The 26,828-nt window shown below is 45.6% G+C and overlaps 1 protein-coding gene and 1 non-coding gene across 6 annotated transcripts in view; one reads left to right on the top strand and one right to left on the bottom strand.

Annotated features, from left to right (window-relative positions):
* Nucleotides 1-7,378, bottom strand: part of SEMA5A (semaphorin 5A) — a 525,920-nt gene extending 518,542 nt beyond the window's left edge. For 2 of the 5 annotated variants that reach the window (XM_006143312.2, XM_006143316.2), the window contains exon 1: nucleotides 6,580-6,625. The gene's annotated coding sequence lies outside the window, so the exon portion shown is untranslated. Of the gene's footprint in view, nucleotides 1-5,621; nucleotides 5,843-6,579; nucleotides 6,633-6,734 lie in introns of those variants that run through there. The other 3 variants (XM_027769892.1, XM_006143315.2, XM_006143313.3) reach the window with 3 other exon arrangements.
* A 2,598-nt stretch (nucleotides 7,379-9,976) lies between these two features.
* LOC114006874 (small nucleolar RNA SNORD123) lies at nucleotides 9,977-10,046 on the top strand. Its single transcript, XR_003548539.1, has one exon. It is a non-coding gene; the product is annotated as a small nucleolar RNA SNORD123 (small nucleolar RNA).
* Nucleotides 10,047-26,828: the final 16,782 nt, after the last annotated feature.

Raw genomic sequence — 26,828 nt, 5'->3', positions numbered from 1 at the left:
CTACTTAGAGAGGCCTTTCTGAAGATGGAATACTTGAGCAAAGAGCTTGAAGCAGCCAGACCTGAAATCAGCAAACCTCCCAGAGAGTACTCCATGCTGTAGAGAACATGCCAGGCCAGGAGGCTTGGAAGGAGGAAGGGGTCAGTGGCAGCACCGAGTGGTGAAATCTAGTCACAGATCCATAATCGCCCACCACGGTCTCTCTCTCCCAGCCGCAGGTGCACGTTCTCCAGCTCTCTCCCAGCAAAGCAGTCCATCCCCACTGTGGTCTCAGGCCCACAGACCCATCCTGAGAGTAAGCAGCAGAAATGTGCCAAGCTGGGGCCCACCCTCACCAGCAGCCACGCTCCTGGGGTTCTGTCAGTGACCCAACCCACAGAACTCTGTCTTGTCCCTCCACCCGATCTCCACATCCGAGCTAAGTTGTCATCACATGTTTTTCAATATCATGGCAGAGCCGCAGGTGCACGTTCTCCAGCTCTCTCCCAGCAAAGCAGTCCATCCCCACTGTGGTCTCAGGCCCACAGACCCATCCTGAGAGTAAGTAGCAGAAATGTGCCAAGCTGGGGCCCACCCTCACCAGCAGCCACGCTCCTGGGGTTCTGTCAGTGACCCAACCCACAGAACTCTGTCTTGTCCCTCCACCCGATCTCCACATCTGAGCTAAGTTGTCATCACATGTTTTCAATATCATGGCAGAGGCTCTCCTTTGGTAATCAACATCCTGGCCACTCATATAGAGAAGTTCCCTCACTTCCGGTCTCCACGTCCCATTTCAGCATCTTGAAGACCAGGTTCTTTAGAGAGCCACACACCTGTTAGGGGTGTGGGATTCTGACACCTCTTGGTTTCTGGCCATCTCCAAGTCCATCTGGACAGCCCAACCACTCCATGTGGGGCCTTCTCAGACGTTCTGTCCAACTCCATGAGTCACAAAGGGACTGTTACTCCCTGTCAGCCACTGCCACCCACACCACCCATTTCCAGCTGCTGGCCTCTCTGGTCACGAATCCGTCCAGTGCTGACATCTCTCCAGCCCAGTAGGCAAGTGTCCCTCAGTTGCCAGTGAGTGCTTTATTCACATCGAGGCCTCTCCCAAGCCCTATCCAATCAAGTAAGTGTCTCTAAACCAATGGGTTTTGGCAACTAGTCTACCTAGCTTTCCTAAAATCCCTTCTTTCTAAAGTCAAGTCCACGCTAAAACACACAGGAATTTAAATGATACCTTAGAAGCGAGTCCTTATTTAGCTTTGTACTTATATTTCAAATGGCAGAACAATGGTGAATCACAACCTCTACAGGACAAAGGAAGTTTAATATCCAGAGCAGTATTTTTTGTCTTACATCACTAGTTGCAAACATTGGTCTCGGCTTCCCAACTGGTCAAGTTCTACAATAAATCTAAATCTTGGGCCTATACATGGGATCACAGAAAGCAGCTGTGATGCTAAGATCTGTCTGGCCACAGGGTGTGCAACCACCAGCCTCCAGCATGTTCTATTTCCATAGCAACTTTGGGTAGCTCGGCAGGAGTGCAAGTGCATGCTTGGTGCTACCAGAGAACCGTGAGGTTTGATTGTTTGTTTTTTAGAGAAAGGGAAGTTCTTTTTGTGGGATGTTACGTGGAGTCAGTTGGTGAGGAGACATCTCTCCTGTGATTTAGAACAGAAATGTTAGCCCAGGGATTGTGATAAGAAATGTTAGCCCATTTTATGATTTTGCAAACCAATCACAGGAAACCGCTCAGTCGGTTTTTCTTATTACTTTCTTTTCCCTGCTTTTCTTTCTGTGGGTACATCGTATATCATTGCCAAGCGCTGGGCGAATTTGAACTGATTGAAAGAGGCTCTATTTCCTGTGAACAATTTGTCCTTGTGCAATCCCGATTGTCACTTGCCTATAACTTATTTAATTTCACATCTCAGCAAATACAGTCTTATTTCTCCAACAGAGACGGCTTCTGATAGCATCACTCTCCTGGTTATTTATCATACATATCTGAAATTGAATTACCTATTGCAGTAATGTGATTTACTCTCAAATGTATACAAAAATGCAACATAAAATAATACTGTTCCAGTGTACACTTCCTCATGGCTCTGTGTGAACTCTAGGTTAGCCAATTCCTCAGAAGTATAGTGACGAAGAATGAATGAATGGGAAGATAAAAGATTAGCAGGGTCATGACCTGAAAATAAAAGAAATTCATTCTCTAAAAAACGTATTCTCAGGCCGGCAGGTGGCATGGTGGTTAAAGGTGCTGGATTCCCACATGGCAAACTGTGGTTCAAATCCTGGACCTGGTGACTTGCTTTCTCTCTCTCTGTCCCTCTCTGATCAAATTGAAATAAACAAATGAACAAATAATAAATTAAATAAAATTAAATAATTCTTTAAAAAATGTATTCTCTTAACATATTTGTTTCACTATGAATCGGGAAGCCAACTCTAGCACATGTGGAAAAACAGAGTTAAAAAATTGAATGATTTTACTTTTTTCAAAACTGTACTATGCCAATACATTCTAAAATTTAGGAAAAGTATGCGTATCTTTGCTCTTGTCAAACAGCAATTAATCTTAGACCAAAATAAAAGCATAAAGAAGATGTTGACAACAATTCCTTTGGGGAAATTTTCTGCTTTTATGAGCCCACTGTTTTGTTAATCCTATTTTAAATGCCATGCTCTAGGTGGAATACAACTTGTCTTTGAAGCTCCCTGTCTTCAATATACCCTGAAATGAAAAACCAGGGTTCCTTAGTTCTAGAATCTTTCCGATGGCAAAGGTTAATTGTGTCAATACTGGCATGTTAAAATAAATTACTTATTACCCACTACCTTCTCTTAGATCAAGTTTCATTTGCTTTGTTCTATTTGGTTTAAGTTATAAATCGAATCAAATTTTGGATAAGCTCATTGACAGTAAAAAGTTATCTATGTATATTCAAACTTACTTATTTTTTGTTTTTTTCTCACTATCGGAAATTGATTTTGGGTATCTGGATAACCAATACCTGAAAAGATCCCTCAAAGAAATAGACCCTGTATTTACTAAGCATACCAAAAGCTGTTTCTTCGAACAGCTTTCAAAGAGCTACTCTGCACCTGTGGGATTGATCTCCATGATGTTACCAATCTGAGCAAGAATTAGAAACAGCAGATTGCCCCCTGTCTACGGAAGATCATTTCTGCAGGGCAGTCAAGTGATGAAAACCAGTCATTTTCAAACAAGTTTCTGCATCTCAGTTTGAAAAGGTTGCTGGGAACACATGTGAAAATGTCTGTGTTGTCAGCAACAGCCCTCAGACAGTGTAAACAACTGAAAGCACTGACATACTCATTTTAGGATGCAGGAGAAACAGTTAACTTTCTCTGTATAAACGTGCAAATCGATGCAGATGGGCGGGTATGTACACGTTCCACATTAGACAGTTAGGCACACTGTTGTAACTCAATTTGTTAGACACCATAATTTCCATCTTAAACATTATTTAACCCTAGACATAAAAACTTGTCACCTTGGTATTATAATTACACCCTAAGCAATATGTCTGAGTAGCTATAGCAACAATTTCAGAAGCCCTTTTAAATATAAATTTGCTATAATTTTAGCACCAGGAATCAGAGGGTTCAATGCAAGAAGTAGAACTGCTATTCTCAGATAGTCATACACAGCCCACTGCAGGAACAAAGTCTTCCGGCTGGGAAACATCATAAAGTAGGGATTGTTTTATATTGCACATACTGATTCATAATCCAAACCTCTTTTTTGGGATATGCTCCTGCCCTTGGTGAACCCTGGAGTTCATGCTTACGTTCTACTATAATGGGACACCTTTGTACCTTCGGCTAGAAATTGAGTAAAGTTCTTCTGCTCCCCTCCCCCATTGTCTTGTGTGTGTGGGGGGGGAGCCTCAATTTCAATGACTTTATAACCTAAAAGGGGGGAAAAAAGGATATTTGTAACCCTTAAAAATGATCCCCAAATGAATTATAACTATGTAACTATTAGGTCATCATGAACATCAGGAAAGCGATGACATATTTTTGCATTTTTATTTGTTTGTTTGTTTTCTTTTTAGGGGAGGTTTTTGCTATAGGGCACGTGCGCTTGCCAGAAAGACAGAGAGAGACAGAGAGACAGAAAGCGAGAAATCACCCCCTAGGGGCCAACTCTGGCCACACCGCAATCCCTTCTCCTCCATTCTCCTCTTAGGATCTTGGGCGCACACACACATGTGCTCAGTGTGAGTTTAAGCCACTGGGTCCAGGACTCAAACCACGGTGAACTACATGGGAGTCCAGTGACAGAGCCTTTATGCTAACTGCTGGTCCCTTTTTGCATGTTTTTCTATGCCAAAAAAAAAAAAAAAAGTCATGACTTTCCCCATAACCCAATGTATAATGGTTTCAACAGGCAGCTTTCTCTCCAACATTTAAGAGTCTCTGTCACAAACCTCAAGGACTGGCATTTGGTATTTTGAGCAACCAGGACCTGACACAGAGAAAGGAGGTAGGCTTTACTATTTGTCCTCCAGTAAGATGGTAAAGTGCTTCTAGAGCAGTTCTGATTCTGTCTTGCTGCAGCTGCACAGATGGGGCTGCAGAACACCCAGGCACCCTGGAAACTCCTGAAACTGTGCACAAAGCTGCAGGCGTGCCCTGAGTCCATGGCCAAGGAGTCAGGGCAGCCCTGGGCTGTGAGTTCCTGCTTCCTTCTCTCAGACACAGCGAAGAAATCATTTTAAAAGGAAACAGCAGTGAAGGACACAGGTTTATTTTGACCAAATTCTGAACATCTCAAAGACTTCATTTGGGCAGACAAGTTTTACCACCCAGGAGACCAAAGCCTTTGCTCGCAGCAGGCATCTCACAGCTGTTTGCCATTAAAGCAACCAAATAAGTTAGGGCAATTCATAAAAGGCAAAAAATGATGAGCACCATCCATCTCTCCCTGTTAAGAAAAGTCCACAGGCTAAAAGCTATCATCAAAGTGGCCACCAGCTCATCAAAACCAGGGTTCCATGAGTACACAAATACCTCTTGTGATTGCATGCAACTCCATGGATGAACTGTTGTCACCAAAGTTTTGACAAGAATGGATTCAAGGAAAAAGGAATGTTTCAAGTGGCCCAAACAGTTACCCTTAGAATTGATTTTTTATGAAAAAACAAACATGGGAAAATAAATCTTGGGGGGGTATATTTCTTTGGGGGTAAACACAAGACAGTCAAGAAAACTAACTTCAGTCATACCATGAGTTACTATCTCTTTAAGTGAATTTAGCAATTGGTCGCTAAAAGGATAAACTTTGCCCCCTTTTAAATAATTAACTGGCATTAATCAGCCAATCATTTAGCACTCTTAATTAGGTATTGAAAACCCTTCGTTATTAAAGTCTGCTTTTTCTTTTTCTGTGCCCTCTTATGAAAGACTAACTCTGTAATTAATAACATATCTCCTATTTCCAAGCCCGGCCATTATAACAGAGCTCTTCTGGGTGAGCTTTGACATACAATTGTTTCTCTTTAAATAAAGGCTGCGACAGTCCTTTGAAACTCCTGGGGTTTTAACCAGTGCGAGTCTGAGGAGCAGGACTGTAGGTCAGTATTAAGCATTACCGTTATCTTCGCTCCATGTCGAGTTCTTCCTGGGGAATACAGTAGTCACAAGAGGGAAGACAGCGGACAGGAACGCGTTTGTCTCCGCAGGGTACCTTTCTACTCCGACCACTGGAGTCTGGCAGCCACTTCTCCCGTCCCTCCTTTCTCTGTCAACACCTCGCCTTCCCTATCTCTGACATTACTGCGAGACCCGCCTGGCCCTGCTGCTCGCGGACTGGAACCGGACTCCCTCAACCCACTCAGGACCCAGCAACCGCCTGTAGCATCCTCTCTTGGAGCTCTTGGAGCGCTCGCTCGCAGCGCCCCCTGCCGGGGGCTCCCGGAACGCCCCGGGCGCAGGAAAGTTAAATCCCAACTCTGGGCAGCCGCGTCCAGGTACAAAGCCGAAAAGGGCGAGGAGGTGAACGAGCTTCCCGCCAAACTCTGGGCCTCAAAATTTGACCTCTACGCTGGTCCCTGGGCACCGGGGAGAGACCCAGGGCTTACGCCCCTCCTCGAATGCTCCCCTCGAATCTCGGGAGGAGCAGTTCCCTCTGGCCCGGATCTGCTCCAGTACCGAAACCCTGTACCGGGGAGTGCGAAATCCGTGGAGCTGCGGGGAGATGCCCGAGGAACGGCGCTCGCCCGGCCGCAGCTCACCAGCCAGGCGGCTCCCCAGGTCTCTGCACCCCGCTTCAGTGTCTCTGTTAACCCGAGCGCTTGGCGAAGTTGAGCCAAGTCCCGCTGCCCCGCGGTGCAAACACGCGCCGCATCGCCGCAGTAGCGTGAGCAGGAGCCCTGCCCGGGCGGGTGGGCGGATCCCGAATCGCGAAGCCCGGGCCGCGAGCCCCCAGCGTGGCTGGCGACAACGCCAACCCGGACGCGCGCGGGGTGCGCGCACAGACCTCCTCTGCGCACCGCTGCGAGGTGCTGGACAGGGTCGAGTCTCGCCCGCCACGGCTCTCCCGCCCCTTACCTCAGCACGCTCAGACCTCGGCCGAAGCAGCGACACAAACTTCCAGGTGCCCAACCCGGACGCGCGCGGGGTGCGCGCACAGACCTCCTCTGCGCACCGCTGCGAGGTGCTGGACAGGGTCGAGTCTCGCCCGCCACGGCTCTCCCGCCCCTTACCTCAGCACGCTCAGACCTCGGCCGAAGCAGCGACACAAACTTCCAGCTGTCCCCTAGCTCAACTGTGCGCGCCTCCGCACCGATGCCGGTTCCAATCCTGTAGGCGCCACCAGCGGGATGTGCCCGCCCAGGTGCCCGCAGATCCGCGCTACTTGAGACTGACACCTCCCGCCAGCCGACCTCTGCAGCCCCCAGGTCCCGGCCAGCAGCGAGAGGCGGTCAGGGTCTCTGGCCACCGCCTCGCAGAGAGCGGGCAGGGGTTGCTCACCAGGCGTCGGGCGCACTCTTCATGCCAGTCATCCAGCGCACGGGGGCCTGCGACTGCTCCAAGGGTCCTCTTCGACGCCCGGCGAGGGAAGTCGAGGCAGCAGTCGCCTCTGCCCCCTAACACTGTCCCAGAGCCACCCCTATCGCTCTCTGCGCTCCCCGCTATAAGCGCTGGGCCGCCAGGCGCACTGTCCCCCGGCGCGCAGCTGGCCAGGGAGTGACAGGTTCGCGCCCAGCGGAGTCTATGAAGGAGGTGGCAAAGTTGGGTGCCCAAGCTAGCTCCGCAGGGAAGCTGCGGGTGGAAGTGCGGAGCGCCCTGGGATGGGCCAGGCCGCCCCCGCGCAGGGAGAGTGGAGGGCCAAGGCCGGGGCTGGACACCCGCGGCGGCCGGCTGTGCCCCCCCCCCCCCCCCCCCCCCCCCCCCCCCCCCCCCCGCCGCGCGCCTCCTCCTCCCGCTCCTTTCCCGGGTGAAACCCGAGCGCCCCACCCCGCGCCTGACCTCCCCGGGCTCCTCCCAGACCCCGCCCCTTCCCGGGACGGTACCCGCGCCGCACCCCTCAGCGCCCCTCCGCGCCCCGGGCACCTCACTGCACCCGAAGGCCCCACTCCGGTCTTCCTAGGGCGAGTTCCACCCAGCGTTGACTTTTCGGGTGCGCCCTCCCCCTTCTCGCAGAGACCTTCCGTGGCTCCCCGCCCCTGTCCCGCCGCGGAGACGTGGCTAAACTGGTGGGGGGATGGGGGTGCAGTATAAAGGGCCGGAGGCAGCGCCCGCAGAGCCCCGCGACGTGGCGCGCCTAGTCTGCGGCCCTCGGCTCCAGGTACGTGCGCGGCCCTTGGCCCAATCCGGCAGGGTGGCGGGGTGGGCAGGGGCCATCAGGTCCTCCGAGAATCAAAGTTTGTGTGTTCTTTTTATGTGTCACCCTCATGCGTGCAGAGTGGGACTCTCCCAAATGGGAGAAGCCCTGCGTTCTTGGAGAGCGATTTGGAGTGAGCCTTCCAGCTATTTCTGTGGGGTTAAATCAGGGAAAAGACCAAATCTGAAAAACCAGGGAGGCAGGAAGAGGGGTGCCCAAGGAGTCAGGCCAAGGGTTAAGACAGGAGCCATAAGGACAAAGTCAGCCTGTCCAGTTCTGGGGCAAATACGTTTCACTTTTGCAGGATCTTTGAGCCTTGCCCAGGAAGTGCTCAGGTGAGAAGTTTTTAATGGAAAAGACGGTGAAGTTCCTTTGAAAACTTCGGTCCTCTCCTCCATAGATACTTTCTTGCAACTCTTCCACTCCTAAGTGAGGGGAGAGTCGGCCTCTCTGAGTTTAAAACTGCGAGAAGGGCAAATGGTAGTTACAGGAGTGTAAGGAGCGCCCGGACTTGGACTGGGAGATTTGCGTGGCCTTGTGGGACTTTCCTGGATGGGGATGAGAGAGAGTGTTTGGGCCCCTGTATTCTCCATCTGCACCTCAGAGGGTGGCTGCAAGGTGCCCTTCCTGCGGTGACATAAAGGCAGCCCAGTGCCCGCCAGCATCTCACAGCCGAAGAGCGCTGTGGATGGGATTCACTGACGCTGGGGTGGGCCTGTGCTTCCACAGCAGTCCCCTTGAGCTCACCGGTGAAACCCAGAACCAGTTGCTGGCTGAGCCATAGCTAAGAAGTAGCTACACAGATCCAGAGAACAATGAAAACACCAGTTGGTCTTTACTTTCTAGGAATAAAAAAAAAAAAAAACCAGAATTAAGTTAAATCAATTCTGAAGGCTTCCACAGAAGCCTAGCCCATCTCCAAAAGCCCAGGCTCTGCCACTGGTGGCCCGGCTGCCAGGTAGTAGGGCCTCTCTGGGATTTCCTCTATGACCTCGGGAGGAAGTGTTCGGCTGGGTGGGCCTCCTGGGGAAGCCGTCCACCCTGGGCTGTGGTGGGGCTTCCAGCCTGGTGGGGCAGCTGCTGGCTCCTGGAGACTTGAATGAAACACTGAACAGTTCTCTCTTCCATGCGTGGCACAGGGGCGCTGGCTCCATTCCTGACATTCCAGTGCTTTTGCCCACGTGGCAGGAAGGCCTAGGAGAGCCTGGCAGGGAGGGGCTGACCAAGGTCTGGCCTGGTTGCCTGGGGTGGGGGGTGCCTTACTCTTGCACCCTGCAGCCTTCAGATGGACCTGCAGAGCGGTATGGTCAGGGACAAGGGAGGCGGAAATCAGGACCAAAGTGAATCGGGCTGATCCTCATTCTAGCCCTCAGTTCTGCAGTGCAAGGCTGCACACTTAGGAAAGAAGCAAGAAGCTTTTGACATACAGAGGTAAGCTGCAGGAAGGAACTAGCTCTCTAGGCCCTAACCCAGGAAGGTGGATAATATTTAACTTGATAAATTATATAACTTGTCATGTGTGCAGGGAATGGAGTTCAGTTCTGCTGTTTGCAGGCTATTCCTGAAGCATCTTTAAGGCTCTAGTATTTCGTTGATAATGATTTACAAAGAAATGCTAATAAGCAAGGAAAGAAGCTAAATTATAATCTGGAGTGCATCCTTCGTTGGAAGCGAGGACCTGCCTAGAGGGCCTGATTCATGCCTTCTGACCTGGGGGAAGTTCTTTCACTTTCTGAGCCTGGGTCTCTTCATCTGGAGCTTGCACAGAGCTGCCTGGCAGGGCTGTGGGCTGGCCATGCAGAGGAGAGAAGTGCTGATTTATGGAAAATACCCACCCAGGGCCCAGTGCGTGGGCAGGCGCTCTACAAACAAAATTATTTTATAACTTCCACAGATATTTCCCTTTTCTAAATGAAATTTCTTTTTTTTTTCCTTTGAAAGGGCCTTGCTCACAAAGGAACTACTCACATTAAGCTGTTTCTCATCACATTGTAAAACTAAAGATGATCATTTTTAGACAAAAATGTTTAGTCTTTTTCCAGATAAAAACATACGCTCCCTAAACTGTTTTTGGTGAGTCTGGCACACAGCACAAAGGAATAAAGAAACAGCAAAATACTCGGTGAAAAGGATGAATTCTGGGGCGCTGATTACTGTGACTTGAAAAACGCCATCCATTTCCTGATTCACCATCATCTCTGTTCAGAAATGTGAAGGTCTCTTAAATCTCTGAACTAATTAACCTATTTTGTCTTGTCTTCCGTCCCTCCTAGTGCTTGGATGTCAGCCGCAGGGTGTAATGGCACTTCAGATGACAGGAACAGGGAGGGCGCTGCAGAGAACATCCGTGGAAGAGGTCCAGATGCCGCCTGAGGCCAGACAGGGCACAGCGGTAGAACACAATGCTCTTCGAGGCAGTGCCACGTGGGAGAGCTCCTGGTTCAAGTCCAGAGACGTCCCTGAGTGTGCTGAGAACACGCGTGCCCATGATCCGGGACTGATGGGGGCTGGGGACAGAGCATAGTCTGGGCCCTCTGAGGTGCGCTCTCTCTCTCTGTCTCTCCCATTCAAACTTTTAAAAGGAAAAGGATAAGAGATGTTGGGGAGGAAATGCTCCTACAGGAGCTAGCAGGTAGCATGGTAGTTAAGGATCTGGACTCCCACACAGCCAACCACGGTTCGAGTTCTGGACCCAACAGCTTACAAATCACACAGGGCGTGGGATGTGTGCCCAAAATCCCTAGAGGAGAATGGAGGCGAAGGGACTCTGGCCTGCCTCCTCCCCGGGGGGTGTGGGGGGGTCATTTCACTTTCTCTCTCTCCAGTGAGCATAAGTGCCCGATGGCAAAAACCTTTTTTTAAAATGCTGTTATGGATCTCAGGAGACTTTCAAGGGAAACCTTAATCTCTATGATCTTGAAAATGTGACAAGATTGTATTAAAATTGTGAAGAAAACTCAGTCCATGGAAATGACCTCTTGACATTTACATCCAACTGGATGTCCCTACAGATGAGCCAGACAAATCATTTAATCACTGAGGAGTGCTCACTTTTCAATCTGTCTTCCTTCTTTTAAACCCATGGCATTTAAGATCTGGAAAAAACTGTGAGGTCATCTGATAGATTCTATCAATGTATTTTCTTAACATGGCTGAACACTGGTCCACAGACGTGCAGTTAGACATCTCTCTAGGATTACCTTTTTGTTGATGTACTTTAAAATATCCAGGAGCCAGTAAGTGGCTGGAGGTTAAGGCTCCAGACTCCCATATGGCCAACTTTGTAGTTCAAGTCTGCACACACATACATCCTATAGCAAAAAAAAGAAAAATGAAAAAGAAAAACTAAAAATAAATGTAGTAAAGTATTTGGAAGACTGACAGTTGTGGCCACAGGAGATGATGGCCATGGTGCACTGTATAGTTCTGGAAGGTTTCAAGGAGTCATCAGCCCTCACTCCAGTCTTTTGAGCTTCACCAAAACCTCTTTAGACAAGATACATCCACTGTTCCTTATTGTAGCAGCCTAGTCACTTGGCAATGTTAAGCAGGCCAGTTTTATTTTAAAAAGAGCACCCAGAAACTTAGGAGGAAAATAGTTACAGCATGAATAGGAGTACATATGGTTGGGCACGGTGTAAGGTGCAGGTCACTGATTTGTTAGCTGAAGGACAAGGCAAGTCCCACTGCCAGTCTGTGCCCTGGAGGCCGTGTTCCCTTCTCTGAAGTCTGAGTTTCTGCTCAATCTCTCCAGGGCCTGCCTCCCATTCTCTATGTCTGGTCAGAAGGATGCCACTGCCCCTTGAGTGATGGAGGTGGACACAGAAATACTGGCCTTCTCAGCTCTGATGAGTTCTGCTCACCTTCAAGTGCCCTTGAATTCACTCCACAAGTGAGAACCACATTCACTATCTCGTGGCCATGTTCCAGCCTCAGCCTAGTTCCCTTCCAGGAGCCATGGCACTCACTCAGGGACCCACCAGCCAGACCAGACCAGAGCTCAGAGCGTCACCATAACCACGGTGCTCACTCTGTACCACAAGCAGAGACACAGCTGTTATTTTCAGTGGTTACTTTTTCCCAGGAGACTTACATGATTCTTCTAACTTTCAGTGAGGGCCTATTAATAAGACATTACGGCCTACTTCTCTGGTTGTCCATAAAACCAAAGTATTGTAGAAATCTGGAAGTATTTTATCTTTTTTTATTAAATTTCTGCATGTATTTTTTAGCAGCCCAGTTTCTTCAAAGTAAAGTTGGTGTACTCAAAACAACCCAGGTCATCTTTCATAAGTATGGTATAGGAAGAGGAAAAAAAAAACAAAAAACATGCTAAGTCTAAAAAGGTTTTGGAATATCTAGAAGAAATACAGATGGTTTGTGACATGGAGATAAAACATCCATATGATTTTCTAAATATTATTTTCTGACATGGAGCCATGTATATATCTTGTGCGTCTATAAATGAAGAATGACAGTATTTTAAATGTGTGTGTGTGTGTGTGTGTGTGTGTGTGTGTTTGATACATATTAACCACTACACACTGTACACCTCTGTTTTTGAAAATAGAACTTTTGGGGGAAATAAGTGCCTTTGGAAATAGACTTTCAAAAATAAAATTTATCCTGTTTAGATTTTGAAGCATTAATTACTAGGCTTTAGTTTGTTTCATCGTTTAGCAGGGAGATGAACTCATAATGACCTTGAGTTCAATAGGAAGAATCTCTATTAGGCGAAATAAAATCAATAGCCCAAAATCTCCCAAAGCAAATCACTTAGAAGAGCTGTCTGGGATGCTGTGGCCCCTGCATCGAGTCCCATTTCCGACCACCCTCTGTTGCATTCCCGTTGTTCCAGCCTTAATTCAGAGTGCCAGCTTCTGTCCCCAAGATACTAGCACCTCCTCTTACTCCTCTACCTGCTGCCAGGAATCATTCTCCAAACAGCGTCCTCACGTGCATTCACACACATTACTGTAACACAGACCTGACTCTATTTGAATGGCAAACTATCCAACTTAGAAAAAGAGAAGAGAAAAGAGAAAGAAAACTTTCTTGTGGCTTCATGAGGCCATGGAAAATCCATGACTGTGACCAAGGAGAAGTAGCTGGATGGGATTCCCAGAATGGCTTCGAAAAGCAAGGGCAGCTAACTAACTGAATGTGATCTCTCCAGGTGGTCTTTCTTGCCCTTCCCTCCTACCTCTGGATTCCTGCCTGGAGCTTGATTGTAGTACTTGGTATTTTAGGCACCATATTGAACTGTAAATTAACCTTGAGAATACTAAGCCATGAGCCAAGGATAATAGTGGAAAAAAAAAAGAAAAAGCCTAATTCCCTGGCGAACCCCCATCTCAGGCTTGAGCTGCCTAACCCCAGACCTCATAACATGAGAAAGAACAACTCCATTTTGTCTTACCCATGATTGTTTTGGTTCTATCTGTAGCAGAAGGATGCAGTTCCTACCAATGGGGAGCATGAGGCGATCACTCCAGAGTGGAGAGGAAATGTTGATCAATTTTGAAATTTAATTCAAACATTCTTGTTAAACTATCAAGTATATAGTAATAATAAGTACAAAAAATCGCAATAAATACTTAGTTCATTCTGGGCTGCTATAACAAAATAGCTTAGGATTCATAATTTGTAACCAATAGGAATTTATTTCTCCCAGTTCTGCAGTCAGGGAATTCCAAGATTAAGATGCTGGCAGGTTCAGTGTCTGGTGAGGTCCCACCTCTGTTTCCAGGGTGGTGCCTTGTGGCCACATCTGGAGGGGAGGAACACTGTACAGAGATGCCCCTACTGCGCAAAAGGGCTGAGCCGCTTCCCTCCAACCCTTTTACAAGGCCACGGGGTCCACCCCAGAGGGTAGAGCCCTCACAGCCCAATCACCTCCTAAAGATCTCACCTCTTAGTACTGTTGCATTGGGGATTAACATGACTTTTAGAGAGAAAATCTAACATTTAAACCATATCAATTACAATTTTGTAAACCGGGGGGGAGTTTTTTACTGGCTGATGAAATAAATACAACTTGATTGATCCAGAAGGCTAGGGAGGGACACACACACACACACACACGCACACACACACACAAGAAATGGAAAGGAAAAAAATCTGAAGAGTATAGCTAGTGGAAGAAAACATAAAATGCAGTTATATCAGAAATGGCAAGATGGGAAAAAACAAATGCCAGGCTATTATCAATCAAATATGAAGTTGGCTTACAAATACTATTATCAGAAAAGAAGATTTTAGAACTAAAATTTTTTTAAGTAGAGATCTGTTTCTTAAAAAATAATTAAGTCTTTCATTGGGAAAGACTCAAAATAAAATTAAAGACTATAGGATTATAAGGAAAATTGTCCAACCTCCAATCATAGATGAAACAAACTTCTCTCAGTATTTGATAGATCAACAGATTAAAAAGTAGTATAAATTTAGATATTTTGACCAAAGCAATTAACAAGTTTATCCTAGTGGATACAGCAAATGCTCATGGAAGACTTATAAGCACCAAGTGAGTCTTAGGGCATAAAGCCAACATCAGTAAATTCTGAATAAGCAGTACCTTACAATTAGATTAGAAATTCCTAAGGGGGGAGCAGCAGGTGGTATGGTAGGTAAGGCACTAGCCTGTCACATGGCCAACAGTGGGTTGGGTTTGAGCTCCAGACCCAGCAACTTAAAGGAATCATGCTGGGTGTACTTGCATGCTTGCCCAAAATTCAGAGTGGGGAATAGAGGAGAAGGGATTGCAGAGTGGCCCTCACCCTGGGGAATGAGTCTCATTTTCCTTCTCTCTGCCTCCCTCTACCCAAGCACAACCACCCTATAGCAAAAACCTTAGAGAAAAAAAGCAGTTACTAAAAATTTTAAAAAAGTAAATTGTAAACCGTGTTTCTAATAACTCATGACAAAAGGACACAACAGAAATTTGGAAAATGTGTATATGAAAATACGATATATGAAACTTATGTAATACAGCTTAAGTAGTTTTTATAGAGAAATTTAGCTTTAAATACTTATGTATATTATCAAAAAAGAATTAAGAGTAACCCAGTAAATGTCCAACTCAAAAAATCAAGAAAAGGACAGGACAAAAGGAAATAATGTAGTTACTATTACATATACATAATCATAATAGTAATAATTGTATACATAAAATAGGCTAGAAGGCTACAACAAAGAGAAAAGACAATACCAAAGATTACTAAAACAGACAAAGCTATGACAAGGTGTATAATTCCCCCAAAAAATGCAGTTTTAGAAAAAGGAGTAATAAAAACCCAAATAATTTAATAACCACTGAAGAAACTAAATATTTTCTAAATAAAGTGGACAAACAGACCGAGGTAGTTTTCTAGGAAAATGCTACTAAATATCAAGAAACAATAATCCTTACTTTATGAAAGTAATCCAGTGAATAGCGAAATCATAAGCTGAACTTCAAGAATGCTTTCTCGTTAGAAAATATACAGGCAGATGGTATAATGGTTACATTGCTGGACTCCCATGGAATCAACTGCAGTTCAAGTCCCGGACTCCAGTGGCTTAAAACATGCTGGGCATGTGTGCATGTGTGCCCAAAATCCTGAGAGGAGAATGGAGGAAAGGGATTGCAGCATGGCCATCCTCCCTTGGGAGGTGATTTCTCGCTTTCCATCTATCTGTCTCTCTGGAAAGCACATTAGCCCTATAGCAAAAATACTTCAAAAAAAAGAAAGAAAATATATTAGATACAAATCACCTCATCTACCTATTAAGGCAGAAATGTAAAATGATCATTTCAGAGTTGTAGAATAGTTTTGATGAAATGAAATGTTTATGCATTATTTTTAAAAAGATTATTGAGGCCAGCAGATGGCATGGTGGTTAAAGGTGCTGGACTCCCACGTGATCAACCACGGTTTGAGTTCTGGACCTGGTGCCTTGTTCTCTCTCTCCTTCTCTCTCCTCTTTCTCTCTCTCTCTCTCTTCCCCCTCTCTCTGCCTCTCTCTAGCGAAAATTGAAAAATAACGATAATAATTCTTTTAAAAACAGATTGTTTAGCTGACTAGTAACAGAAGATAATTTACCTAATTTATATACCATCTACCAAAAACAAATCAATGAAATACTTTGCATTTAATGGGGAAACATTGGAGCATTCAACTGAAAGACGAGATCAAGACAGACATTCTTCTTATGGACACGTCTCTTCAATGCTGAAACAATGATTGAAAGAAGGACACAAACTTCAATTGAAGATGGCATCTTTGTCTCCAATAAAAACTTAAAATCTATGTAGCAGCAATTATAATAAAAAGAAAGTTCTGTAAGTTCTGAAAGATCTTTGTAAAAAACTTAAATTATATCTTGAATATTTTAAAGAAGGCCTAAATAAATCAACACTATTCACACTTATGTATAGAATAACTCATTCTATAATATCCTGACTATGAAACACTCACTTAGAAAGCTCTGTGCTCTCAGACTGGCTCCAAAGTGCAGTGCTTAAGCACTGAGCATTGGGAATCCAGCTTCCTGCCCCAGCAGCTTAAAAATATGCCAGGCACATGTGCATCCATACTCAAAATCCTAATAGGATGGACAAATGGAGGAGAAAAGATTAAGGCATGGGGCTAGCAGGTGGTGTAGTGGTTGAGACACTGGAGTTCAACCACAGTTCCAATCCCGGATAAGGTGGCTTAAAAATTATGCCAGACATGTATGTGTGCATACTCAAAATCCTGAGAGGAGACTGAAGAAGAAGGAATTGCAGCAGGGCCATCCCCCTGGGAGGGGTGGTGTGACTCTCATCTTTTCTCTCTCTGTCTCTCTCTGGAGAGTACATGTGCCCTATGGCAAAAACAAAAGCAAAACAAAATAAAACAAAAAGATTATGGTATGACCACAACCCATTAGGGTGTTTTCCTTTTATCTCCTTTTCTTCGGTGACTGAACATGCCCTCTGTTAATAATAAATATTTGTGCTCCCCAAATTCATCCTCCATACAATACAGATTTAGTCAAAATCTCAATGGCCATTTTATGGGCCTTAAGAAGATCCTGGGGATGGGAACCAGCAGTTAGTGTAATGGCTATGTTGCTGGACTCCCACGTAGTCGACTGTGGTTCACGTCCCGGACCCGGTGACTTAAAACTCACACCGGGCGTGTGTGTGCGTGCCCAAGATCCTGAGAGGAGAATGGAGGAGAAGGAATTGCAGCGTGACCATCCCCCCGGGGGGGTGATTTCTCGCTTTCTGTCTCTATGTCTCTCTCTATGTCTGTCTGGCGAGCGCACATGCCCTATAGAGAAAACCTCTCCAAAAAAAAAAAAAAAGAAGATCCTGGGGACCAGCAGTGGTTATGTCACCGGACTCCCACAAAGCTGACTGCAACTCAAGTCTTGGACCCAATGGCTTGAAACACGTGTGCATGCATATCCAAGATCCTGGAAAGAGGGAGAAGGGAGTGTGGAGTTGTCATCCCTGCTAGGGGGTGAATTCTCACTGTCTCTGTCTGTCTGTCTATCTCTCTCTCTTTTTCTCTCTCTGGCAAGCACACAATCCCTAAGGCAAAAAAAAAAAAAATTCTAAAATTCATGAACTAAATGATCAAATTTCTGTGGGCAGCTAAGAACTTCTGTAGAAGATGAATGAAGTTGGTGGGAGTCCTATCAACATTGTTCATAAAGCTACAGAAATTAAGACACTGAAACATGGGCCCTGGAATAGTCATTGAGAACAGTATGACACAGACACATAAACTCCACCTCAACATGTGACAAAGGAGACATGGAGGCTCACTGGGGATACAACAAACATGCTTAAAACAACTGACCACCCATTTGTAAAAACATTGAATTAGGTATCTCCCTCCAGCCATTCGTAGGATTAACTTCAAAGTAGATCAAAGCAAAAGCAAGAAACAAAACATTAAAATACAGAATCAAAGAGAAGTTAGCTATCTGACCTCTGGGTAGGGGAGCAATTTTTAAAATAAGATACAAAGACTAGCCATAAAGAAGAAAAATATCTGGGGCCTGCAGGTGGCATGGTGGTTAAGATGTTGGACTCCCATGTGGCTGACTACAGTTCAAGTCCTGGGTCTGGCAGCTTGAAAATTACACCAGGCTCATGTGCGAGTATGCCCAAAATCTCAAGAGAAGAACGGAGAAGGAATTGTAGTATGGCCATCCCCTGGGAGGATTGAGGAGGTGTTTTTTTCACTTTGACTCTTTCTGTCTCTATCCAGCAAATGCACACGCCCTATAGCAAAAAGAAAGAAAAAGAAAACAAATTCAAAACAGCACAAACTGCTTTAAAGTTTAAAACTTCCATATGATGATACACACCTAAAAAGCACGTCATAGCCCAGGGGAATTTTCAGTGTACTTGAATGACAAAATATGGTGGTGAGAGTGTATTTTCAAACTCCTACTAATTCATTGGAAAAGAACAAGAAGATAGAAAGGTATGGAAATGAAGAAACTCAGTGGGAAATAAGAGTATAATACAACCTGCCTAATAATCATTGAGATTCAATTTCTACAAGGAAGCACCTTTTCAAACCAATCACATTGGCAACAATAGAAAAGTCTGACAACACCAACTGTCATCAAATGCTGTCAGGGAAACCTTGGAGGTGTAAATTGGTGCACTCACTTGGGAAGCATTTTGGCCCCTCTTGCCTTCCATACAGGTCAATTGGACATGTTGCAGAAGGGACGTGCAGTTAGTGTATTGCCAGTTTATAAAAAGTCTCCACACCAAAAAGCCAAGCAATTAACACTATATGATTTAAAGATACATACATAGCAATCAAATTGCATATAAATGGTAAGTAACAAGTTCAAGGGTTTTTTGTTTTTTGTTTGTTTGTTTGTTTTTTAATATCTGGGGAAGGTGGCCCAAGGGAGATCATGGAAGAATTAAAAAGTGCCATTAACTTTGTGCTTCAGTCTCCATTAAAATAAAGACATAAGCTATGAAACAGATGTTGAAAAATGTTAAGGTCGAACAGAGCTGGTTTGGTGGGTATTCGATAGATTATTATCCTTTTCTGTATGCTCAAACGATTTCATAATTCAGTAAAGAGGACTAATGGGAAGGAAATGCAGACAGTATGCGGAGGGAGCTCATTAGAGCAGTTTTGTCCTGAAAAGAAACAAAGAACCAGTCCAGCCGAAGGGACATGTGCACAGAGGACCCTTTTCTTAATGTGGGTCATTTGTGGGCATGTTTACACACTGGCTGGAATACCTCCACAGGCAAGGAGAAATTCTCCACATAATAGAAAAACAAGATAATCCCAGGAACAAAGGCCTTAGAAGATAAGAGGTGATAGGATTTGTATTTGGAGAGAGCAGGGCTTCCTGAGAGTTGTCCTGGGAAGAGGGCCAGGGAGGACCAGGGCAGGTGAGAGTGGACCCTTCGCTGCTGCAGACTGTAGCGGGCTCCTCTGAGGGCTTCTGTTTCCCTCACAAAGTATGAGGCCAGAGTGGGTGGGCAGCAGAGAGGGCATGGCTGAGAGAGGTAAATTAGGAAATCTAGGTCTTGGAGATCAGCAAAATAAGCTCATGAGGAAAGCGAGCTGGAATCTCCATCTTCCCTTAAGGACCAGCTGAGGCTAGTGGATACCATCCTAAACGAAGCTGGATCAGCACACTTGGGATTTATCTCCACAGTGTTTAGCAGCTTAGGTGCTGGTGCTGATGAAGTGAGCGAGGGAGTCTAACCCGAAGATGGTTTCCCAGACAACAGGAAACAAGAGTAGGAAAACTGAGGCTGTTTGGAAGGAAGTGACTTTGAGGATGGTCATGCACAGGTTGGGTGGTGCAGTGACAATGAGACTGAACCCCTGTGGGGAAGGTTCTCAAGAGATTAAAAAAAATGAATAAAAAACCAGAAGAGACAATTATGCAATATAAGCTACCTAAAGAGGACACAGGGACACAAATGATGATGGTGGCAATGATGAGCGGACCATATGAGGCCACGGAATTGTCACAGCTGGGAACTGGAAGTTCGAGGCATGTCCTCAACAATGGCAGCATGGAGTTGGCATGTATGGAGGAGAAGTGGTCTTGGAACAGGTGGGCAGCATCGTAGATGTAGCTACACTTTCTGAGTGAGGCGTGTTGTCTTCTATTTCATTTCTTGGAATCGCAGGGGTAAATAGATACCATTACAGATGCATCCCTGTTTAGTGGTGATGACTCCCCCCTGAGTAGCATCAAGACATCTGACTACTTCTTATTCTCTCCCACCCAGCTTCCCAGCTCAAACAGCACTTACATGATTGTTTAATCAGGCAGGTGCTAAAGTCATCCAGGAAAACTTCAGCAGATGAGGCAATGTGAAATACACAGGTCAAAAGAAACAGCCAGGAGGAGAATCATTTCACAGATTTTGAAAATGTGATTCAGAGAGAATGAAGCTCTATGAAATAAATCACAAACAAAACCCCACAGGAACACAGACAGCTGACTCTGAACGCCATACTCCTGACTGTACCACCCTTCTTACACAAGTCCCAACGCAGTGAACTTTAATAACCACTCAGTAGAATCTGATGTTCATCTCCAGTAATTCTGCTCAGCGATGTTGTTGATGTCCTCAACCGGGATGACTAATCCCAAATATCTGGGGAATTTTTCAACATCCACAAGCCAAGTCTACTCCTGTACCTAGTGAGTCAGAATCTCTACAGGGTAGGGCATGACCTATGATCACAAAAGAGCTCCCCAGGTCCAGACGAGTCTGGTGCACGCCTACTTAAGATTATTGTCACCATTAAAACTCACTTATCTTTTTTTTTTCTTTTTTTTTTTTTGAGAGGTTTTCGCTATAGGGCGCGTGCGCTCGCCAGACAGACAGAGAGACACATAGAGACAGAAAGCAAGAAATCACCCCCCAGGGAGGATGGCCATGCCGCAATCCCTTCTCCTCCATTCTCCCCTTGGAATCTTAGGCACGCACGCACACGCGCCTGGCATGAGTGTTAAGCACCCGGGTCCCGGGCTCAAACTGCGGTCGACTATGTGGGAGTCCAGCAACATAGCCATTATGCTAACTGCTGGTTCCCAAAACTCACTTATCTTTAAGGTGTGAATGGTTCTAATAGTTCTGAGAAACAACTGACCCAAGAGAATAAACTTTCGTGCCTAGCTCTGCTTTCCACCCATCTCCAAGGTTCTGGAATCTTGATCTGAGTGTTCTATTTCACAACTCATTCCATACTGGGCTGTATTGAGAGGCATGTTTTTCTTTTCAGAAGCTTATTTAATCACAAAAAAATCTTAATATTTGCTTATCTTACTCAAAGATATCTACTTTTATCAATTGATTTCTATGAAGTGTTTTGCTTATCAGTAATATTTTTCTGGAAAATGCTTACTCTCAAATCCATTACTTTAATAATGTCTATTATATGAAGCTCTCTCTCTCTTTCTCTCTCTCTCTGTCACACACACACACACACACACACACACACACACGCCTTTTCTCTTCTCCTAGTATCAACTCTTGTAGCTTTGTGTGTGGGTGGAATGGGCCCTCTGTGGGATGTGAACAGAGAAAGCACTCCCCATTGAATAGGACCAGGACATTTGACTACTACTTTCCTCCTCCCACCCCAACCTCCCAGCACAGACATGATTGTTTAATCATGCCAATGTAAGGGCCACAGTGATATTTACTTTACTTTCACCTACCCCCAGGAGAAGATTTCATTCCAGCTCACCGTGGGAAATACGTCTGGGTCTTGGCCAGGTAAAGAAATGACCTTTAGGTACTTGGTTCCCAGGTTTCTTGCCATACCTCCCAGCCTCCACCTGAGTTAAACATTGCTACACTTTCTGAGCAAGGTGTGTTGTCTTCTATTTCATTTCCTGGAAGCTCAGGCATGCTCAGATAGAATGTCAGCTGCATCCTAGGGGCAGCACCAATGAAGTCAAGTATGAGGCCTGTCCTGGCCCCAACGAAGTGTCTTGAATATCACTCAAATGGAGAGCTAACATATATGGAGCATCTCCTGCTGGTCAGATGCTGGTATTATGGGTTTAAAATGCTAACCTATTGACCTTATTCATCATCTGTACTGGGGACTGTAATTACCACCACTTTATGGATGAGAACACTGAGGCCCAGAGAGGTTCATTTCCCCCGTGATGAAACTGCCAGGACCATGGACAATGTTCAGACAGCAACAAGGCTAGCATTAGAAACTCCTCTTCACCAACTCCTCTGCTGTGTATGAGGCCAGTGGTTGGCAAACATCCTGCCAAGAGCCAGAATCAATATTTTAGGCTGTGTAAGCCATGCAGTCCCTGTTTCAACTGGAGATGACATGTAAATGGATTGTGTTCCAATAACAAGTTTTTATAAAACAGGCCAGCATTGAGCCCTGGGCATAGACTGGGAATCGCCACTCCAGGCCATTAATTCTCAACCCTGAGCATGCTCTCAGATCATCAGATCACCCTCCCTTAACTATACTGCATTCTGGGAACAGAGACCACGTTTTATCTTCTTGGTATCTCCAGTGTCTGGGAGAGTGAATCCATGCCTACGTGTTCCGGAATATTTCCTTGTTCAATGAAAATGAACGGAATGCCGTTGCTATGCTAGAGCGTTTTGAACCATTTTTAGATGTGATTTTAAAAATCTGAAGGGTTTAAGTAAATTGCTCTCACAGAAAATGGCATTACAAAAAAAAAAAAAAAAAAAAAAAAACAAGAAAATGGTATTACCTACTGTGGGGAACTCGTTTGACTTTCACAGTAACTCATTGTCTCCTAGATCACACATTTTGAAAAAAATCCAGATTTCAAAACAGTCCTGAGTTTTATTTTGCAATATAGCCTACCTCGTGTTAGGATTCTAGCTAGGAAGAAACTTATCAGTTCGGATATTGTTCCTTGAGATTAGGAAAAACAGGAGTTCCAGATCTCAAAAAAGGAATTACCAATCCAGGCAAAAACAGATCACGAGGTTAAAAGATTAGGATCCGGCTAATGCCACATCTAGAAATAACTCGGACAGAGGATACATGCCTGGACTGACTTCCTGTTCGAGGCAGCCAGATGTCAGGCAAAAAGTGAACTTCTTTTTCTTTTCTTTTTTTTGGAGAGGTTTTTGCTATAGGGTGCATGCACTCACCAGAAAGACAGAGAGAGACAGAGAAACAGAAAGCAAGAAATCACCTCTCAGGGGGGATGGCCATGCCGCAATCCCTTCTCCATTCTCCTCTCGGGATCTTGGGCACGCACGCACACACATCTGGTGTCCGTTTAAGCCACCGAGTCTGGGACTCAAGTCACAGTTGACTACATGGGAGACCAACGATATAGCCATTACACCAACCGCTAGTCCCCAAAAAGTGAACTTCTTACAAACCTCAGCACCATGGCTAAACCATCAAGGCACTGGCGCCCATGGTCGCTTTATTTAGAAAACTAGGTGGGGCCCAGGGGCAGCTGCTCAGGTTGTGACATTGCTGATCTGCAGTGCTGGAAGCCACATGGTCTTCATGAGTTCTGATCCCGAGTCAACCTGAAACACAGCAGGCATGTGCCCATGATCCTGAGTAGCTGAAGGCCAAGGGAGAGGATCTCAGTGGGAGGAGGCCTGACAAGCACCTCTTTCTGTGATTCTTGTGCATTCTCTCTGCACTCTTTCATGAAAGTAAGAAATACATTTTAAGAAAGGAAAAACGAGTGGAAATTTTTTAAATCCCCTGAACTATTTTGAATTAGAAAAGGAAACTTCATTTGGTTCCAAAGCATATCTTTTCTTTTTTCCTAATTCTGCGAAATAGCAAACACAGCCACAGAGTGAGAAGAGCACTCCATCTCCTGGACACACACACCAGGGCTTTCCTGTGTCCGAATGTTAATGTGAGCTGACAAAGCACTGTCGGCACTGTCATTTTATTTCATAATGAAACGGCAAACTTAACTTCTGGGGTTTTTTTATTCCAAGTATAATGGCTTACATTTCTGAGGTCAGCAAGCAGATGGAGTTGAAAAGGAGAATTTGTAATTGCAGATTATGGAACTGCAAAATTAATATTACTTTGTTAATGTCAAGATTGGGTTGAGAGCTAGAAGGGATTTGCAAGATCATTGTTCTTAAACCTGATCATCGGGATGAGGACACTGAGATGGGCTGAGCAGGCGTCCTCCCCAGATTTACAGGGCCAGCTGAGGACAGAACTCGTCTGCTGCTCGACCTCTGGCTGGTACACCCACCCTTCCTCCTATGGTGCTCTGATTTTCCCTCATTGTTTCACCACCAGGGTAGTGTGTGTGTATGTGTGTATGTGTGTGTGTTTGTGAGAGAGAGAGAGAGAGAGAAGGGAAGGAAAGCTGGGCCTCTGTGGCTGACAATTCAAAATCCCCAGAAGCTTGACTTTTTCTACTCATAGCTCTGCTGTTCTGGGTGAGCTGTTCATATCTTCATGGTCCAACCTGGCTAATTCTCACCTGGGTGGGGAGGGATGGGATGTACACACCATTCTATGTGTGACTGTGCCCTAGACATTGCACACGGGGGTTTTTTTGGCCAGAACTTAGTTACCTGGTCAGCCCAGATCACTGTAGCATGCAGTATCATGTGCTACGGAAGAGACAGTGCTCATCAGGCCGAGAGGTTTCTGCCTCCGTTGACCTCCTCTGTCCAAGTGTCTTTGCTACCCTCCTTCTTCTCTTCCTCCTCCTCCTTTTCCTTCTTCTTTTTTTAATTTGTCAGTGAGTATGTGCACTCCCTGGAGAGACAGAGAGAGAGAGCAAGAAAGCCCTCCCATAGGGAGGTGGCCATGCTGTAATCCTTTCTCCTCCATTTCTCTCCTGTAGGATTTCGTGTGGATGCACATACCCACTCAAATCCAAGGGAGAAAGTCCCGAGGTCTCATACTGTTACTCTTTCTTCTTCAAGTCTCTGACATCTTAGAGTGAGACCCAGTGCTCTCCACTAGGTCCAGGCTTGCTCCTCTCAGTCTAGCAATTATAAACAAAAAGACAAGTTTCCCATGCTGTTCCACGTGCAGTGCTATACAGTGGTAGATTCTGTGGCCCACACGTTTGTGTCCCCAAAATTCATATGTTCAAATCCTAATCTCAAGGGAAATGTATTAGGAGTTGGGGACTCTGGGAGGTCACGAGGTCATGAGGACATAGTCTACATGTTTGGAATTAGTGCCCATGTAAGAGAGGCGTCAGGGCTCTCTCACTCCTTCCACCATGTGAGGCTCAGCTAGAAGGTGCAGAACAGAAATCTGGAAACCCTCATGAGCCCCAAATCTGCAGGCACTTTGATCTTGGATTCCCTATTCTTCAGAGCCATGAGCAACGAGTTTCTGTTGTTTATAAACCACACGTCTGTGTTTTTTTTTTTTTTAAAGAGAGATTTTTGCTATAGGGTATGTGCTTTCCTTGGAGAGACAGAGAGACAGAAAGAAATCACTTCCTGGGGGGATTGCCACCCCATAATCCCTTCTCTTCCATTCTACTCTTGGGATTGGGGACACACACACACACACACACACATTGGCATGAGTTTAAGTCACCAACTCCAGGACTCAAACCACAGTCGACTACGTGGGAATCCAGTGAAATTACCATTCCACCATCTGCTGGTCCCGATATTTTGTTATAGAAGCCCAAAGAAAAGAAAAACCTCTCCCAGGGAGACAAGAAGCCGCTATACGGCCTCCGACGTGAGCTGCTCTTCTGAAGAGCACCTGCCCTGCATGTGAGTCAGCTTCTTGTCACTCAGCCTGGCAGCACCTGGCAGAGGGCTCAGGGAGACGGTCTGCCCTTCATCTCCCTGGCATCTGGTCTTGCCCACTAGGGAGGCCTTGCTGGCCAACAACCCACGTGTCCAGCTGGAGCATACACAGTCTTTGCAACTCATCCCAGCAGGAGGACCAGAATTCCCCAGCACAGATGCATACAGGCTTCCTTGACCACTTCCTTGAAAATTCAGCAGCCAACTGCGTTTAAACCTGGAAGTTCAGCATTTTCATTTCCCGTCACCTTTGTCCTGCCGAACATCTTCCCAAGTTAATAATGACTCTCTTGAGCATGCCTGAAACAACAGTTTGAATGAAGAGTAAACTTCTTTATTTTTTAAAAAAATTTTCCAGAGAGTATGTGCATTCACTGGAGTGAGACATACACACACACACACACACAGATACAGAGAGACTGTGAGAAAACATCCCCCATGGGTAATGGCCATGCCACAATCTCTTCCCTATCACTCCATCCTTTTGGGATTTTGGACATACATGCACATGTGCCTAGCATGTTTTTCAGGCCCTGGGTCCTGGACTCAAACTGTGCAGTCAGTAGTATGAGATCCAGGCACTTAATATCCATGCCAGGGGCTGGCTCAGAAACTCCCTTATTCTGATCTCCCATTGTCTGAGAAAACTCCTCATTTGAAGAAAACAAGTAAAACTGGGTAACACAGCAGTTTCCTACCCTTATAGTCACCCCAAGTCACCTCTGATCTCGTTTCAGTCTAGGGCAGTTTGGCTAATTGCCAAGAAGACTCCATTGACTCCATGTGACTTTAAGGGCCTTCACTAAGTTCTTCCAGAGAGAAACTGTTTTCACAGAGGTCTGTTCTCTTCCATTTTTGTTTGATGTCTGGCTGGCTTTGGTTTAAATTACCTCAGTCATGAAGGCTTTGTTTGAACTGTCAAGCATCAGCCACAACGCATCAATATTCTGAATTTTTCTGGTCATTTCCCTTAATGTTGGTCATAGCATGTGTTCTATCTCCCAAGATACTGCAGATGACAATGTCATTGAATGCTTTGTCACTACATAACAAGGTCACCAGCTTTCCACCCCCCAAAATCTGCATCTTTTCTGTCCACTGTCAAATGCTTCCAAATGAGCCAATGACATTAGTCCAGCCACCTGGATTCCAACAAATGCATGACATTCCGCTTCCAGGCACCAAGCTCTGCC

This window comes from Tupaia chinensis, unplaced genomic scaffold (assembly GCF_000334495.1).
Source record: "Tupaia chinensis unplaced genomic scaffold, TupChi_1.0 Scaffold000096_1, whole genome shotgun sequence".
Lineage (NCBI taxonomy): Eukaryota > Metazoa > Chordata > Mammalia > Scandentia > Tupaiidae > Tupaia > Tupaia belangeri.
This window is presented reverse-complemented; position numbering and strand designations above follow the sequence as displayed.